The sequence below is a fragment of the Lepidochelys olivacea genome (assembly GCF_965140295.1).
Source record: "Lepidochelys olivacea isolate rLepOli2 genome assembly, chromosome: 8".
Taxonomy (NCBI): Eukaryota; Metazoa; Chordata; order Testudines; family Cheloniidae; genus Lepidochelys; species Lepidochelys olivacea.
This window is the reverse complement of record NC_140418.1, coordinates 34783780-34802042: the sequence shown is the minus strand read 5'-3', so window position 1 is coordinate 34802042 and position 18263 is coordinate 34783780.

The following is an 18263-nucleotide window of genomic DNA, read 5'->3' as shown; positions in this document are numbered from 1 at the left end:
AACTGGGTGAGGCTGTTCCATGGAAGGAGAGCAGAGTGTATTAATTTCTTCTGTGAAAAATTATAGCTCTGAACTGGCACTTCTTACTCAGGCAAAACTCCCACTGAAGCCAATGTAGGTTTTCCCTGAAAGGAGCAGATCTGGACTGGGCCCTATGTGAAAGTACATGACGGGGCATGGCTCTCAGGCGCCAGGCAGATAGCCAGCATAGCTCTCAGTATAGCAGCGTTTGGTCATTGCACGGCCCATTTTGATGCACTAAGAGACTACAGTACCCAGGCAGACGGAAGAGATGACTCAGGTTAGACAGGATTGGCCCTCAAAGGCTCACTGACATGCTGAAATCTCCAGGATAAAATACAGCCATCAAAAAATGCTTTCTCCGAGTACAAGTCAATCAGCTCCCAGACAAGGCAATGCTGCTCAGCTGCACTAGGAGAGGCAAAGGTATGTATTACTGACCCTTAGTACGTGCCTTGGGCTCCTAGTGAGGCAAAGGGATACTGCACATGCTGGAGTCACAGCTCTGACTGGGGGCTTGGCCTCTCACCATTAACTATTCTAGGACTGGAAGTCTCGTTCCCTATATAAACGTCCAATCTCCCCTGACTCTCCAAGTTGTAGGCCTCAGTGACTGCTGCCACCACCTTTCCTGGCTTATTCAGTGTGGCCAGGCTCAAAAATTCAAAGACCACAAGATTGGTCCCAAAATAATTGAAAAATAGATTACATAGAGGCTTTGCTCTGCCTTGCCATGTTTGAACTTCCCCTGCTCCCCCAACACGCGAGCAGCTGCTGGCGTCTAAGTCTCCCAAGTGCACAGAGCGAGGTAATTCCAGCCCCACTGCAGCTCTCACCAGACCCCAGCTGAGATCACAATACACACATTGGTGTAAGATGCCACCTAACTGTGCAGAGCTTCCAGCTTCTCCCCCAAATTCCAGCTAGTGAATTCCATGCTCCCCATGCGAAGCCTCCACATCAGTTCATCACTCACCCCCAGCCCTGCCTCTGCTGCTCTTGCAGCTCCAGGGAATCCTTCACCCCTCTCACCCCATGCCTGGCCCAGCTGTCACGAAGAGACAGGCTCCAGCAAGGCCTGGAATTCCAGCACTGGGGCTAAATTATGAGAGCTGGAATGCCACGATAGCTGCCCTCGCATCCACCAACGGGGAATCACGTGGGCTCAGTGCTTCTGCTAACATGAGAAGCAGTGCCCTGGCGGGCAATGGCCATGCTCCCTTTGCCTGTCCCAGGCATTGCACAGATGAAGGGGGCAAAGCCCACCTCCCCACTGACCCAGGCTGTCTGCAGACTCAGGCAGGCCTCCCTGTGCCTGTCACATTTAGAAAGATTCCTTCACAAGAATGCAGGTGAGAGGTTTAGCTATTTTCTCTTCATTAAAGTGGAGGGTTGGGAGCCGTTTTTGCTGCCAGTCTCATTCAATGGGGAATTACGTGGCCATTTACACAGCTCTGTAAGTGCATTGTGCACCAGGGCTGGGCTGGGCTGGGCTGGAAGCAGTGGTGAACTGGAGCCGGTGGTTAAATTTTGAAGCAGTTTTAGAACCGGTTGTTAACCCGCTTCCCTGCAGGGGGCGCTGAGGCTTCGATGGGCTCCAGCTGGGAAGTGACGTATTTTCTCCTCTGGCCGCCGGGAGCACTGCGCTGTGGGAGCCATGTGGGCTGCCACCTGGCCGGGGGCACGAGCACTGTTGCTGCTGCTGCTCCCCCGACCCCTGGCCCTGGGGCTCCCGCTGCTGCCTGGCGGGTCCCCGGCTGCTCTGCTGGGCCTGGGCTGCATCCTGCTGCTCCGAGCCGCTCTCCCCGTGAACGCCCACCACCCTGCCCGCAGCCAGCCCCCGCCCCCAGCCACCCCCTGCCCGCACCCCCTGCCCTGCCCGCAGCCAGCCCCTGCTGCACCCCCTGCCCTGCCCGCAGCCAGCCCGTCTCCAGCCAGCCCTGCACCCCCCTTCCCTGCCTGCAGCCAGCCCCTACCTCCACTCAGCACCTGCCCTGACTCCAGCCAACCCTGCACCCTCCTGTCTCCAGCCAGCTCCGCACCCCCTGCCCTGCCCTGCCCGCAGCCAGCCTTGCACTCCCTGCTTCCAGATAGCCCTGCCCCATGCCTGTCTGCAGCTGGCCCCACGTCCACTGGTGCCCTGCAGTTCCCAGGGCAGTAACCCTGCACACCTGCTTCAATGAGGGGGGCATGGAGCAGCTGGGACCCACACATGTGCACACCCTAGGGTGACCAGACAGAAAGTGTGAAAAATCAGGACACGGGGTTGGGGGTAATAGGAGCCTATATAAGAAAAAGACCCCAAAATTGGGACTGTCCCTATAAAATCGGGACATCTGGTCACCCTAGCACACTCCCAGAGAGTGGCGGGGACCCACACATGTGAAACGGAGCTCATTTCTAGTTCAGGCCCATCTTTTTAAAAAAGAACTTTAGGCAGGGTTAACATACATCCGTATTTTCCTGGACAGGTCAGGCTTTTTGGTTCTTAAATTGCCGTCCGGGAGGAATTTTTAATTTTTAAAAATTTAAAAAATTTAAAATTTAAAAATTTTTAAAAATTCCTCCCTGGGAAAATACGGACGTATGGTAACCCTGTTGGTACAAAAAATACATACGGGGCACATCCCTTAAATCAGAACTTTTTATAGGGAACCGGTTGTTAAGATTTTGGCAGCTTATCACTGGCTGGAAGTGTGCTTCTCCTGTGCACAGCTGGGCGAGCAGAGACATCCTGAAAGGCTTATAGAACAATTTGCAACATGCTGCCTCAAGATTTTTGCTACCCCATTAACTCTGAAGAGAGAGCAGCCCCCCCCAGCAGGTTCTTCAGGAGGGGTCTCTGCCTTTTTGCAATGCAGAGAGCTCCAAGATGAGCAGGGTCACAGTTGTGATGGACAGGCCCAGTGGCAGTGGTGATGGGGGAGGGGAGTGGCCTGTCTATCTCAGTACAGGCTGAAAGCAGCAAGAGCGGGAGGTAAAGAGAGTTTTAACATCCAGGAAAAACCACCTGACAAAGCCACTAGGAACTGTCTGGATTTATAGAAATGATCCCACTTAGGGCCAAATTCAAATCTCACTCATTAGCGTAGAGGCGATGGAGTTACTGTGACCTATGCTAGGAACAGAGCTGAACGTGGCCCTGCATGTCACGGTGTACTCACGGCTTTGAAGAGGAACCACACTCACGTGGGGCTCTTGACAATGACATTAGCACTGATGTGACATAGCAGATCCTGTAACCCCATCCCGTGGGCCTGTGCAGGTGGGGTATGGCAGGCATTGATCTTTGTTCGCCCCCCATCATTCCCCCACTGGATTCGACTCAATGGGGGCATGAGGACAGATGGCAGGGTCCATTTTGGTCAATTTTGAGCAGGGGGTTGGACTAGATGACCTTCTGAGGTCCCTTCCAACCCTGATATTCTATGATTCTATGAAATATCTGCCCTGTCAATAACTATAGGGAACATGTCACTAGCTGTGACATAATGTGAAGTTGCCTTAGTGACTGCCCCATGGCTGGAAGGAATGTTTGTGTTTGGAGCAAGGCTACATAGATATAGTGGCAAGCCCTAAGGTTTGAAAATAAGTCACTTTCATGTTTTCAGATGTTTATACTGTGAAATTGCAGATGTTGTAAGAAGGTCATGGAGGAGGGCGTGTCACAAAGCTGTTGGGGGTGGGGGTCGTGGGATTGCCCCCCTAACTTCTGCACCGCAGCAGCTCTGGAGCTTCCTGTAGCCAGAGGAGGTATCCAGAGGTAGGTCTGATCTCCCCCCACTGACAGCAGCAGTGCATGAGAAGAAGTCCTGTCCCTCCCCAGCCCAGCTGGGACTAGCAGCTAGGAGCCCCCGGCTGGGGCACTCCCAGCAGCACAGGAGAGATCAGATCAGAGGTGGGCAAACTACGGCCTGCGGGCCACATCCGGCCCGCAGGACCGTCCTGCCCGGCCCCTGAGCTCCCGGGCAGGGAGGCTAGCCCCCGGCCCCTCCCCCGCTGTCCGCTTGGCTGGCTCCAGCATGGTAAGGGGGAGGGGCGGGGTTGGATAAGGGCAGGGGGTGCCCAGGGGCAGTCAGGGGACAGGGAGCAGGGGGAGTTGGATAGGGATCATGGCAGTCAGGTAAGGGGGGCAGGTGTTGGATGGGGGCGGAGTCCTGAGGGGCAGTTAGAGGAGGGGGATCCTGGGAGTGGGCGGTCAGGGGTCAAGGAGTGGGGGGTGGGTGTTGGATGGGTTGGGGATTCTGAAGGGGGCAGGAAGAGGGAGGAGTCAGATAGGGGGTGGAGGCCAGGCTTTCTGGGAAGGCACAGCCCTCCCTGCCCGGCTCTCCATACAGTTGTGCACCCCCATTGTTGCCCTCGGGCCAAAAAGTTTGCTCACCCTCGGATCAGACCCACTTCTGGGAACCTCCTCTGGCTGCAGGAAGCCTCAAAGCTGCTGCTTTAAGAGCCGAGCTCTAAAGGCAGAGCAGCAGTGGAGTTTCCTGCAACCAGGGGTGTTATCTGGAGGTCGATCTGACCCCTCCACCGCCAAGAGTGGCCATGCAGGGGAAGAGAAAGTCCAGTCCCTCCCCAGCCTGGCCAGGACTAGCAGCTGGAGCCTGGCGCATGGCACCCCAGCTAAGGTGGCCCCAGTCCTGCCCCTTCCCTACCCCTCCAAGAGCTAGATGTCACAGCCAGGAATTTGGTAGAGCCCTATATATGTGTACTCTGCTCCAGCATCTGTGCTCCTGGGGGAAGGGCATACAGGTCTTGCTGCTCTGCTCTAACTCCAGGCCCCACTGAAACCAGCAGGGTCTCTCAGTAAAAGACCTCAATTCAGTGGTTAAAATCAACATGATGTAACAATGAACTAACACACATTATGTGGAAATATTGAACAGTAGAGCACATTAAGTAAAATCTGGACAATCTCCCTGCCGATTACCTCTTGCAGAGGCTGTCAAACGCATTCCAAGCAAAGAGTTGCAAAGCTAGCAGAGTCCCCCCAGGCACTATATGGAGCCCACGTGCCATGCACTAAATGGCAACATGAAATGGTCAATGGCTATTTACAGTCAGAGAGATTGTAAACAGTGCCATCTTGCTCCACAGATCCACTCTCTGGGGCTACTTGGACTCCATCTGCTTAGCTGGGCAAGGTTTGCACTCCATTAGCATGAAGCAACCATTTGAGATGGGAGAGCAAGCTGAATTCTGTTCCGGCTCCCACATCACCAACACAACCACATCTGTTGTTTGTATTCCAGGGACACCCCAATATGCTCGACTCTGAACTCAGAGTTAGAGACAGTCCCTGCCCTGAACAATATACCCTCTAAATAAATGAGACAGACTGGGGTGGGCAGAGGGAATATTTCCTATTGCACAAATGGGGAATGAGGTTCAGACAGACGAAGGCTCAGCTCTTAACTTCCACTGAAATCAGTGGGAGTTTGGCACCTACATGCCTTTGAGGAAATGGGCCTAAGTGACTGGCCCAAGGCCACACAGGGAGTATGTGGCAGAGCTAGGACTTGACCTCAGCTCCCCTGAGACCCAAACCAGTGTCCTGACACCTAGACCATCATGCCCTCTAAGCTGGCCTCACTTTTGTCTGCTGGTGGACTGACCTCTCTGAAGGGTGTAGTCCTCCATTATAGGGTACAGAGCTCACAGAGGCAGTTCAGGCTTGCCCCTCCACACTGCTCCACCAGTGAGCTTCATCCCAGCACCTGAGAGACCATCTAGGGGTAAAGAAGTCACCTGAAATCCCAGTCAATCTTTGATCTCTGCAAGGGTGGGTGGGGTGCGTGTGGGGACATCTTACAACTTCATGGAGCAGCTAGTCTGGCTCCACAGCTGAGGCTGAACATTGCCCTTAGAGCAGGGATTCCAGCTCTTTGCTATGTATAGAAAATGCAGCCTATCTGCACCACACTGATGGCTCTCACCCACCGAGCACAGAATGGGTTTCCTGAGAATTCACAAGTAAACTGGTGATGAGTTAGAGTTAAAATTAATTTACAGATAGGTCCTTTCAGAAACGGTCAGATGTTTTTGGTGCCCAATGGATCTTAACAGACGGATACAGTTTTTAAACTCCCCACATGGCAACTCCCTGGAAATTTGACGATAGGCTACATTTGAACACATTAACTTTTAATGGTCATTTCTTTTGCCATCATTCCCTCAGCACAGACAGAACGATCTTCTTCAGAATTCAATGAAGAGTTGTCCTCTTGTCCCAGTTGCTCTGCTACGCCCATCCTGCCCCACTGGATGGCCTGAAGATACTGGAGTGGCAGAGACTTAACTGCAGAATTGATTCTATCTCAGGGTTTTATACTGCTGTCCATCACTGTAGTAACTGAGTGCCTTCCATGTCTAATCAATAGCCACATCCCTAGAGGACTCCATGCAATCACAAGCTCTTCTCTCTTTGGTGATCAAGACTCTGCTTGGGGTTTGTTCTTGGTTTCTTGTTAGATAGTTTTTTTTTAAAGGCTGATTTGTTTTCAGTTCCTTTTGTTGGTTGGCTGGTGTTTGTGTGGAAGGGGCTGTCACCATTGTGACCAGCTGGGACAAAATACATTGGATGAAATCGCAATTGAGATCAAGGGCAAAACTACCATTGATTTCACCTCTGGAACCTCCTATGGCCTTTTGTTAAAGCAGAGTTCTCCTTAGAAACATGCCCATGGTTTATATAAGATGACTTTGATGTTTCCAGGAGTTAAGATCAGGGATATCTTATAGGTGTAGATGTACTGATTGAATGTGTTAGATTGTCTGACTCCCTAGAATACATACCTGGGCCATTCACATGTGCACTACAGAAATTTGCACTCAAATTCATACATGAAAACTGGGGAGTTGCAGAGTAAACAGCTGTTACGGTGCAGAGATGAGCGCTTGCTGCAGTATTTCTACTCTCTCTCTCCACCCAAGGTGGTTCTGTGACACCCATCACAGCAGTATCTAGTACACAATGTTGCATTGTAGGTCAGGAAAAGGACAACACGCTGGATAAACTCTGTGCACAGCAGGAAGTCAAGAGAAGATGAAAGAACAGACCTAGCAAAACACAGAGCCCTGTTCTAAGCTTCCTTTCTGGGCGGCCTCCTGTCAATATCTTGTATTCCATATGGACACCTTGACTTTACAGAAAGGATTGTAAGCATGTCCTAGCCTGTTTGCTGTGTCTCTGCTTGTTAAGCTAGAAGAATGGACAGGCAATGAATTTCCAGATCATTGTTAGGGGGCTTATTCCTTCACCCACTTACTTCCCTGGTCCTTCTCGCATGAACAGAGAGCAACAATACCCGAAGTCCAAAGGTGCAAACAATTCGATGTTTATTGGGGTGAACTTCCAGCAAGCATGATTCCAGTTTCCTTCCTTAGTATCCTCCTTCCCAGCTCTGACACCACAAAGCCTTACACCTGTGTCCCTGTTCCCATTCCTGCCCTTAGCCAAACATGATTCCAACTTCCTTACTCCCTTTCCCTGTTCCCATTTCCCCCTTTAGCAAAACAGGATTCCAATTTTCTTACCCCCATTCCCTGTTCCCATCTCACACACCCACATGCCCACCCCCACCCACACCCCGTCACTTCCTCATTGACTACAGATTATATAGTAAAACTTGAGTTCTGCTTAGCTATACCTTAACCAATCATTTTCCTGAAATTTAACTAACCAATCCTAACATATTGTAACATGATTATGTACCCAATTATATCCCACCACCTCAATTAGTTTACACCCAGCAAAATTAATTATACAGCAGACAGGAACAATCACAGAACCAGACAGAGATTATACAGACAAACAACAGCAAAGTGGGAACTATAATGACAAAACAATACAGAAGTGAGGATTTCACATCCCAGCTATTGATAAGTGAGTTCTTGCCAGACAGGATGCTATCAAACTAAGTTTCCTTTTACATTTTCTAGGCACTTCCCTTTCTCTGGAGGTGATAGGAATACAATCCTGTCCTGATAGTGCCTAACAGCCCAATAGCACCTTATTTCAATGTGACTAGTTTGGAATGTGAGGATGTGACCGTTCGCTTCCCAGCTTATGGCTGCCTCTGCTGCTTAGCCAAAGGCCTTAGCCTAAGAACAGGGCCTCAGACTGTCACAGTAAGAGAAGGCCCTTACACCAGCAGACAGTGATTTTGATTCTTTCTTTTATACCTCTATCACTAGCCAAGTGATAAGAATACACCTAAATTCTTAGAGTACAGGCCTTTGCAGACAGGCCTGAATATCTATATCCTAACAATCATTGCCTGCCCTGGGTGCCCAGCGGACCTACGGGGAAAGCGACACAACCTTTCCATCAATGCCCTAGGTTGTGGCGAGTCGCTATTACATGGATCTCTCAATCCAGGACAAGGCTTTGAAACATACCCTACAACTCACGCTGGGCCAGCTGTGCTGGCTATTAACAGTGGTGGCAGCAGGAAACCGACGCCGCCAAGGCATTTCCCTTTGGATCTGATGCTGGGCTGTGCTTGCCCAGTGCCGAGTTGTGGTATGTGGCATGCTGGCCTGAGGCACTCTGAGCGGCTCCAGGGAGCCAAGCACAGGCCCAGAGGCAAGGACTGGCTGTGTTCTCATTCCCGCTCCGCCCCCACCTGCTGGGAGGCCGTGGGCCAGTCCTTGGACAGCTATTAACTGGGGATAATTTACCCCCTCCCTCACCTGCACACTGGGGAGATCAGTTAACCCAGCCGTACAGTAGTCTCTCTCCCACTAGCCAAGAGTGAGGAACTATTTGGCTGGGTGAGCAGATCGTACCTGTCCTACTGCAGCACCCAGAAGCCTTGCTCCTGGCCCCAGGCTGCTGTATGGTGCCTACCAGGCTGAGCCAATGGCTCAGGAAACCCAATTCTATGACCCTTTCCAGTCATCAGCTTCCTGCAGTGCCCTGGGTGACTGGCTGCCAGCACAGGTGCCAGGCTTGTGGTCACGCAGGCCCTTGGGACATGGAAAATAGTTCCTGAGAAAGGGGAAACTGCTTCTCTGAACTCCCTAGAGCAGGGGGGCCTCAGCACAGGCGGGCCTCAGCACAGGCCAACAGGAGTCAGGGGAGATGGATGGAGCCAGGCCCAGAGCAGTGGAGGAGGGCTGGGGAGAGAAGAGCAACTGGGCTGGAACAGGGCAAGAAGGGGATAGCGGGAAGGAAGGGAGCAGCGGCTGGGGTTTGGCACGGTGGAGCCAGAGGAGAGAAGCGGCCTGTGACTGGACGGGGACCAGCGAGCATCTGAGCAGATGGAAAGGGAAAGCTCCAGAACAGAGGCAGAGCTATGGGAGTGGGCAGGAAAACCAAGTGTCATTTGGGGATGGAGCGGGAGGGGGAAGCTCAGGGAGCAGAGTCTAGCTGGGTGAGGGAGGCGCCCTGAGCAGAGGGCTTTTGGGAGAGCTGGTTCCTGGGGCTCCAGGAGCCTCACTGCTGCTGCCTGGCTGGACTTCTGTGTTTAGATGTTGCTTGTAATTATTAGAATTGGGAGCACTGGCTGTTGGGAGTCTGAAAGGACAGGAAACGGGGGGAGGAGTCGAAAAGACCGAGGGAGAGCTATTGAGGGTGCAACAGCAGCTTGGAAAAGAGGTTTCCACTTTAAAAAATAAAGTCCTGGTGAAGTTTGTTAGTACCTTGCCTGGCTATTACAACATTTTGGCAACGAGGATGGATCTTCTGCCTCTGAACCCACCTGCACCCTTTCTACAAAGCCCACCTGAGCCTCCAATTGCTTTTACTGCCTGGATCCATATGTTTGAGACTTATCTGCTTGCAATCAGTGCTACAGAGATTTCTGAAGTAAGAAAGCGTGCTCTGCTAATCCACGGCCTTGCAGCAGAAGGGCAGTGTATATTTTACACTTTTCCCCTTGCAGATGATAAATATGAGACTGCACTCTCTGCATTAAAGAACTTTTTTGTGCCAAAAGTGAATGTAGTAGCTAATTGCTACAGATTTCACCAGCGTGAGCAGAAACCAGGGGAGACTGTAATGCAGTATATTGCTTCCCTGAGGAGTCTGATTGTGATTTGTGACTTTGGGAATATGGCAGATGAGATGATTAGAGACCAGCTCATTGAGAAAACAACCATGCTTCTTGTAAGAGAACGTGTACTTCTAGAACCACAACTTGCACTAGAAAAAGCAATAACCATTGCTACCCAGATTGAGTCAGCTACAGCTGAAGCCAAAATAATGAGCATGGATACAGGAGGCACAGTCCAGGCTGTGACTCCTTTGCGGAAAAGTTCACTATCACTACAGGCAAACAATTACAAGAGGAAAACTAATGAAACATCACAACTTCCTCTGCCACAGGTGGGCTGGGCACACTGGAGCTCCAGGCTGGCAGAGTACATGGGCTGGGGAGGCCACGCCTGTGCGTGCTGAGGTGGGAGGAGATGGCCTCACAGTCACCACCCTAGTGCTGAGGGGGTGAGAGCCCAGGCACAAACCCTTACATTTGAGTGAGAGCAGATGTAGCCGCAGGAAGTGGTCAGTGCTAGAACCCCTGCCCACCTCTTGGCCCCAACCCATACAGGGAGCACCCTGCAGCAAGCTCCAAGGGCCGACTCCGAGGTCTGGCACCTGCCTGTTAACAGAAGTGTGCCATAACTCAATTCTCCCCATGCTCCTAACTAATGAGGATGCCTCCAGCCATTTAAAAAAAGACTAGCCTTTGAAGACAGCCCCTTCCTTTCCAGGGACTGCTGGGAAGGGACATGTGGCTGCACAGCGTACAGGATGAGAGACTGGCTGTCCCTGTGTAACACTCTGTGTAAGAAAGATCATGGACATACACTGGCAGCAGTTAACGCTCCAGCACAGGCTCATTCCTTGCAGAAGTCAAAAGGAAAAGCCAGTGTAATGTTTTAGAGCCTGCAGATTACAGCAGTTTGCTCCAAACCAGCATCCCAATTCCAGCTCCCTAGACAGAGGTGCGTGGGGATTATCACACTGATGTTGACAGTGGGGTCTTGGAGATTAGCTGCTGTGTCTCCAAATGCACCGCAGAACAAAGCCCACTATGTGATTAGAGCTGGGGAGAAATTCGGAAAAAATTCAAGGTATCAAACGTTTTCCTGTTCCAAATCAGAATGAAAAGTCAAAATCTTGAAAATGATCTCAAACTGAAAATCCAAACAACGTTTTGGTTCAGGTTAAAGGAAACGTTCAATTTTTGACACTTTTCTCCAGCCTTTAAGGGTAAATGTACCAACATTCCCAAACAAAATAATTTTGACTCAGCAACCTGAAACTCTTTGTTCTGAAAACATCGAATTGGGACACTGAATTTCAAAACTTTTGTCAGTAATTCTGAGTTGGGAGAGTCACTGAAACCAGTCCTTGGGAACAGTTTCAGGTTTAAGGAAATGCCATTTTTGAGGGAAAAGTTAGTAAAAAAAATTCCTGATGGCTCTAGCTGTGCTGTCACTAACTATCTGCTTTCCCACTGCTGCCACCCATGAATGATACCTTGGGGGCTGCTGCTGACTTTCACCCACCCAAAACTGCATCAGCATTGGGCTCACGTGTACCCCGGAAATCAGCAACATTACTGCACAACTTGTGCACTGACCAGATCAGACTGGGCTCTTCCTTTTGTTGGGCACCTGGGCCATGCTTTTGCAGGCTTTTAAGTAGGGCAAAACCAACAGCCACCCCCACCTACCCTGGCATTTGTTCCTATCAGATCTCACCAGCTAAGCAGGTTCTGATCCATCCTAGGATGGGAGACCAGAAAACCCAGAGGCTGCAGCATTTTTTGCTGATCCCTGTGATGCACGTCCCTGGTGACTTGTTTTCTTAACTCATGTGTTCCGAGTGGGCTTTAAATGAGCCCAAACCTGCTTCCCCACCTATTCCTGCCACAAGAGAGCTCACCACTTTGGACACAGTCTGATGACTTTGGCAAAGCAGCCCAAGAACAGCAAGGCATCCTGGCTCACAGCACTCCGATGACAGCAAGTCCATAGCAGCAGCAGTTTTCATGCCGTCAACAAGAGCACAAGCGGCCCCCCCCATTCAGCATACAGTCATGTCTAAACCCCAGCTGAGAGGCAGACTGTCATTCAGCGCTACCCACTAACTGACAAGGGAAGGAGCAGGTCAGTGTTAGTTTCACCTGTCCACAAATTTAATAACTGGATCCTGGGCTAGGATACAGCTAGCACCAAGCGTTAATTACAGGCTTGTTTCAGAAACGACAGGACCCCTTCCACTGGAGAGCAATTCATGATAATTACAGAGCAGCTCACCCCAACTGCCTGCTAAGTGTGCAATTAACTCCCATCACTTCTGAAACAGTCCTAGCTTATTTCAGTCCCTTGCAGGACACAAACAACCACCGCATCGTCCTGCCGACGCCCCGTGACAATCAGTTTGTCCAACCAGAAAACACATGGACCCACTGTTCTCTCCAGTCAGAGCTTGTGGGACTGTTGCCTTAGCACCTAGGACTGCACATCCAAGTGGGGGAAGCCTGGTCAGTTGGAGGGTGGGAGACCTCTGTGGAAAACACAGGTGTTACAGGCCATGGGGGTGTGTAGCAGCCTTTCCTCAGCCAAGGCCCCAGGAAGATGGGCACACGTGACTGCCCTTCACATCAAACCTAGGTCCTGCTCAGCTGTGATCAGTCTGCTGGCATGGTGCTTTTCACAGTTGGGGTGGTGGTGGTGGAGGGCACGAGTGTACCAAGGGCCCTGGACAGATCCCAGGAGGGTACGCACACTGCTAAATCCCATCTCCAGTTTTCAGTACAGATGATATTCTTCACTTCCTGTCCTAACCTGTTGGACATGTTCCTGTATACTGTTATTCAGGCTGCTGAATCCTGGCTGTAACAGGTGTAAAGAACTTTATGATCCTTTGTCACGAAAGGTCCCTATAAGCACAAGTATACTGATGGGAAAACTGCCATGGAGTTAAGGCCCCGAGGCAGTCTGGAATCCTAGCCCAGCTTGGCTCCTGTCCTCTCCCTCCCCAGCCAGGGAAAGCACAATCTGATGGCTAAGGAGCAGCCTGCTCTGGTAGAACAACTGTGGCAGCAGGGGCTGTGGTCCAGGCTGGGATGGATCCTGCATGCTCCCCTCCCACCTTGTCTCCCAGTGAGTATTTGGCCTATCCCAGCTGTGCTCCTCCTGGGCAGTTGTCATTCCTAGCAGCCACCCTGGCTCCAGGCCCTGGTTACTCCTGGCCAGTGTTACCCTGGGGGCGGGGGGCAGTTCCACTGGGAGCCTGGGGCTCCAGAGACATTGGATACTTCTTTTCACCCTCCCCTTCTGCCGCTTGGCGAGCCCCTGGGCTCCCCAGCCAGAGCTGCCCACTCCACGAACCCAAGGGCTGTTTGCTTGAGGGGCTGCCTCACTCTGTCAGGACCTTCTCTGGCTGCTAGGCTGCGGTGAAGCCCCCTGCTGTGCTGGCTGAGCAGTGGGGCCCCTGTCCCTGGGGGATTTGCCTCAGCCTTGCATCTAACCAATGGAACCCCACTAAGTCCTCATCCTTGGCAACTCAGCCCACAGCAGGGTTCCTGACCTGTGGGGTTAGGTTTGGCTCCCCATGCTAGCCACTCACAGATTTGGGGGAACCCACCAGTCTCTCTTGATGCACACCAACACACTTGGGGTTCTCCCCCCATCCCACAATACCATCCAACCCCCTTCCTGCCTTGGTGCCACTGGACAGGGTCAGGAGAATTGACCCTGCCCTGGCACTCGTCTTTCCCATCCCCACCGCCTGCACCTTCTCGGGATCTCTCCCCCCAGCACTCTCCTTACCCCCCTCCCAATCTCTCAGAACATCTCATCCCGATCCCCAATGCAGGGACTCAACTCTCCGCTCCATGCCAAGCCCATTGTCTCCTCCTCCCTGGGGACCCCCAAGATCATCACTTGGACAGGACTCTCCTGCTCAGGCTGCCAGACGCCATGCTACATAACCTCAGGAAGAATGCAGGAGAAAGCCACTGGCTGGCCCACAGCCAGGAGATTCTCTATGGGTCCTAGTGCAGCCTGGTGAACTGAGGCAGGGCCAGCACAGTGCATAGCTAGATATACAGTCCATGTGGAGGAATCGCTTCATACCCCCTGCTGAGCAGCTGCCGTGCTGTGGCCTGGCTCATCACACACTCAGCACTTGGTCAAGGGGTTTGGAGAAGAGACAGTTTTATTCCCTGAGGCCGCGTGACAGGTTGGGAAGAACAATCCAGCACCACTAACAGTCATAGCGCTCAGCCCTGGCCCAGAGCCATCAGCAGGGATCTCCACAGCATGGCTGAATGGAGAGAGCATTGGAGAGGGGCTCAGAAATGCTACGCTTTAGTCCTGGCTCTGCCACTGGCTGTGGGGTGACCTTGGACAACTCACTTCCCTGCTCTCTGATTCAGTTTCCCCACCTGTAAAAGGGGAATAATGATACTGACCTCCTTTGTAAAGCACTGTGAGATCTAGGGATGAGATCTGTTTCTCAAATGGTGGGTCCCCGCAAAGAAGGGTCCAGATGGATCCTGCATGCCCCGAAGCACTCCTCCCCTTCTCCACAATGCTCTCACTTTCGCAGAGAGCAGACAACAACAGAGGAGAGGGATCCGGGCAGCAGTAGAGGACAGGGCTGGAACCAGTGAGCAGACAATCAACAGCCTGGTAGTGATCACAGCATGGCTGTGGGAAGGGAGGGGCTGCAGGAAGGGAGGGACAAGCTGGGGGAGGCGGGGAGTGGGTATGGGCTGAGGAGGGGAGAGCAGGGGACTGGAAGACTGAGAAGGGGGAAACAGGGATAATAGCAGGTCCTCCAGAAAGACAAATGTAGCTGGTGGGTGACCTTAATATAACATGTGGGGAACCTCTCCACTCGCTGAGCTCAGCTCTTTGTTCTTATTTGTTCCTCTCTGCAGCTGAGATTTCCAAGCTGCCTAGGGGGGCTCAGGCCCCCAGATCCAGGCAGTGCTACAGTAAGTCCAGCTCCCACTAGTGGGAAACAGGCAGCTTTGAGAATGGGCGAGACTCAGGTTATTATTTATATTGCCGTGGGGCCTAGGAGTCCCAGTCACTGACCAGCCCCCCCCCCTTTGTGCTAGGCACTGTACACACACAGAACAAACATGCTTGATTAGCAGGGCACTTGTTAAGTGTCTGCTCCCACGTTCCTTACAGAAGCCATCGGCGTCTCTGAGCTTCTATCCCGCTTCCCACAGTACCCTGTGCTGAGGGCACTGGAGGTTGAGCTACTCCGTAGGGCCAACCACCCCTAGAACATACAGCATTGGATAGCAATGAACTAATCATGCAGTCTGTGGTTCTGGCCACTGTCACCAGTCAAACATCCAAAGGCCAGGCCCCATCCTCTGAACAGCTGCATACCTCCCATGACACAAACACCTGCTGTGCCACTTCTCCGCCCCCCCTCCACAGGGAGAGGGGGCAAAGAATCATAGAATCATAGAATATCAGGGTTGGAAGGGACCTCAGGAGGTCATCTAGTCCAACCCCCTGCTCAAAAGCAGGACCCATCCCCAATTAAATCATCCCAGCCAGGGCTTTGTCAAGCCTGACCTTAAAAACTTCTAAGGAAGGAGATTCCACCACCTCCCTAGGCAACGCATTCCAGTGTTTCACCACCCTCCTAGTGAAAAAGTTTTTCCTAATATCCAATCTAAACCTCCCCCACTGCAACTTGAGACCATTATTCCTTGTCCTGTCCTCTTCCACCACTGAGAATAGTCTAGAACCATCCTCTCTGGAACCACCTCTCAGGTAGTTGAAAGCAGCTATCAAATCCCCCCTCATTCTTCTCTTCCGCAGACTAAACAATCCCAGTTCCCTCAGCCTCTCCTCATAAGTCATGTGTTCCAGACCCCTAATCATTTTTGTTGCCGTTCGCTGGACTCTTTCCAATTTATCCACATCCTTCTTGTAGTGTGGGGCCCAAAACTGGACACAGTACTCCAGATGAGGCCTCACCAATGTCGAATAGAGGGGGACGATCACATCCCTCGATCTGCTGGCAATGCCCCTACTTATACATCCCAAAATGCCATTGGTCTTCTTGGCAACAAGGGCACACTGCTGACTCAAGAGAAGCTGCACTTACGCTGCCCCACGGCACAAACCTGCCCTAATCCCAGCCAACCGTAAAGGAAACTCAGAATTGAAGAAGCCTGCCAAGACACCATATCTAAGTACAGCAATGACCCTTACCTAGGCAGTTACATTAACAAGCTGATGGAGCCCAACTGCCAATGGAGCAGACTCCCAAAGGAGAGGGCTTCTCGGAGATTGAGGGCCGTGGCCAAGAGGGATTCAGCAGCCCTGGCAGTGATGCATTGAGAGGCTCGGGTGCTCTGTGATGCTGGTCTTACCCCAATAACCTAACAGCCTGCATAGTCGATGGGTATGTGTACACGAATTAAAGCAGGAGGCCACTTCTCTCTTATTTGCTGTGAGTAAGGCAGAGGTTCTCAATCTCTTCCATACGGAGACAGCCTCACCATCCCATTTAGCAATATGGAAAGTACAGGGTGGCCAGATTCCCATGCTCTTCTTTGCAATCCCCACATTGACAGCGCTGGTGGAAGGGCGAATAGAACCAGGAAGGCTGGGAAGGAGAGCTAATCCAGGTGTCATGGCCAAATTCCAGTCTGGGCATTTCCATTCTGCCTCCCTCCGCTCCCCCCTCCGCTCCTGCCCTAAACTCTTGTGTAGTGACTCTGTGCCCCATTGAACAGCTGCTGTGCTCCACCCCAGAAATGGCTGTATTTCTCTGGTGGATCCCTGTATGTAGCTTACATGGGCCCTTGAGAGTGAGAGTTGCTGAAAAGAATTAAATATCATTTCCCTCATTAACAGGGAGCCCAGGGCAGGCTGAACTGCTTTAAAAAGACCATTTGAAAAGACCACTTATTTCTGTAAATTTCCCAAAGCCACAAGACTCAGAGCCAGTCCCACCTCCCCAGGGGCACAGAGAGTCCTCAGCCAGAGCTTTAACTGGAGCAGCAGTTTGCCAGGAAGACAGTTACCAATCAGACTGTCACAGGACCATTGGGCTACACAGCAAAAAGCATCACCTACAGAAAGGTAAGCAGTGGCAGGAACCAGACAGACATGTGGAGGGATGTGACAGTGGAGGCCAGCAGCCTTGGAGGAGTCTCTGTGCATCTTTGCTTGAGGGACATGTGACTCCACTGGGCAGCAGCAAAAATAACCCATTCTAGCCAACGAGGCCCCTGCGGGTGCAGCAAGGAAGCCAAACTCAGTGTGGGATCTGACCCAGCCCTATAACCCCTACTGTGAAGCTCCCCTACAAGGAGGCCCCTCCTATTATCACACAGCTGTTCCCTGTGAATCCTCAGCTCCCAGCCTGGACTGACAGCTGCATGTCATACCCCTGTGGGAGAGCTGAGCTGGGAGTTCACTGCTGGCTGAGAAAAAAGCAGCTGCACCAGCTCTGGCTGGAACTGTGTTTGAGACTAACTCCAGCCCTGCCAGGTACTGGTTTGGCTGGGGCCAGAGCATGTTCAAAGCTGGCTGCCACCTTGACCAGGGACAGCATTCTAAAACCCCTTTCATAGATGTCCCATGCATACAGGCTGATACTGGTGTGAAGCCAGGGGAGCTGGAAGGCTGTGCCACAGGCTCCAGGCTTTGCAACCAAGGGAAGGCTCTTTCCCACACCCCTCCCCACCCAGGCCACAGGCAAGTGGCTGGTTTTCCCCTTCTGTTCCAATGCAGCCCTGCTGTTCTCTGACAGGAACAGCCCCTGGAGCAGGAGCGGCCTCCAGATTGCTCTAACTTTCACTGTGGGCTGCATGGGACCAAGAATACAAGTGGTATAACGGGTGCTTAAAGCCACCTTTGTCCCCCACCAGTTCGCTCCTGCTCCAAGCACTGCTCAGGAGGAATGGAGATCTGGCCCAGCCCGTAGCCCCCCTGACAATGGCTGGAGCAGAGGAACATGTGGTTTTAAAATGACTCCCTCTATCTGCTACTCCCCCCAGTTCCCATCTTTCACACATCTGCTTCTGCATTTGCTCCAGAATTTGCACGTTCTGGAAGACCTATCCTTTCAGGAGTCATGGTCTGTATATTCCAGATGTCACTGTGTTGTAGGAGCCAGCGAGCACGAGAGGAACATCTATTTTATAAGCATATTACAAACTCTCCTGTGTCAGATCAGAAGCGCCTGTTTTGCATTTCATGTGGAGTTTCTCTTCACAAAAAGAGCTTCGTGGATGTGCTGC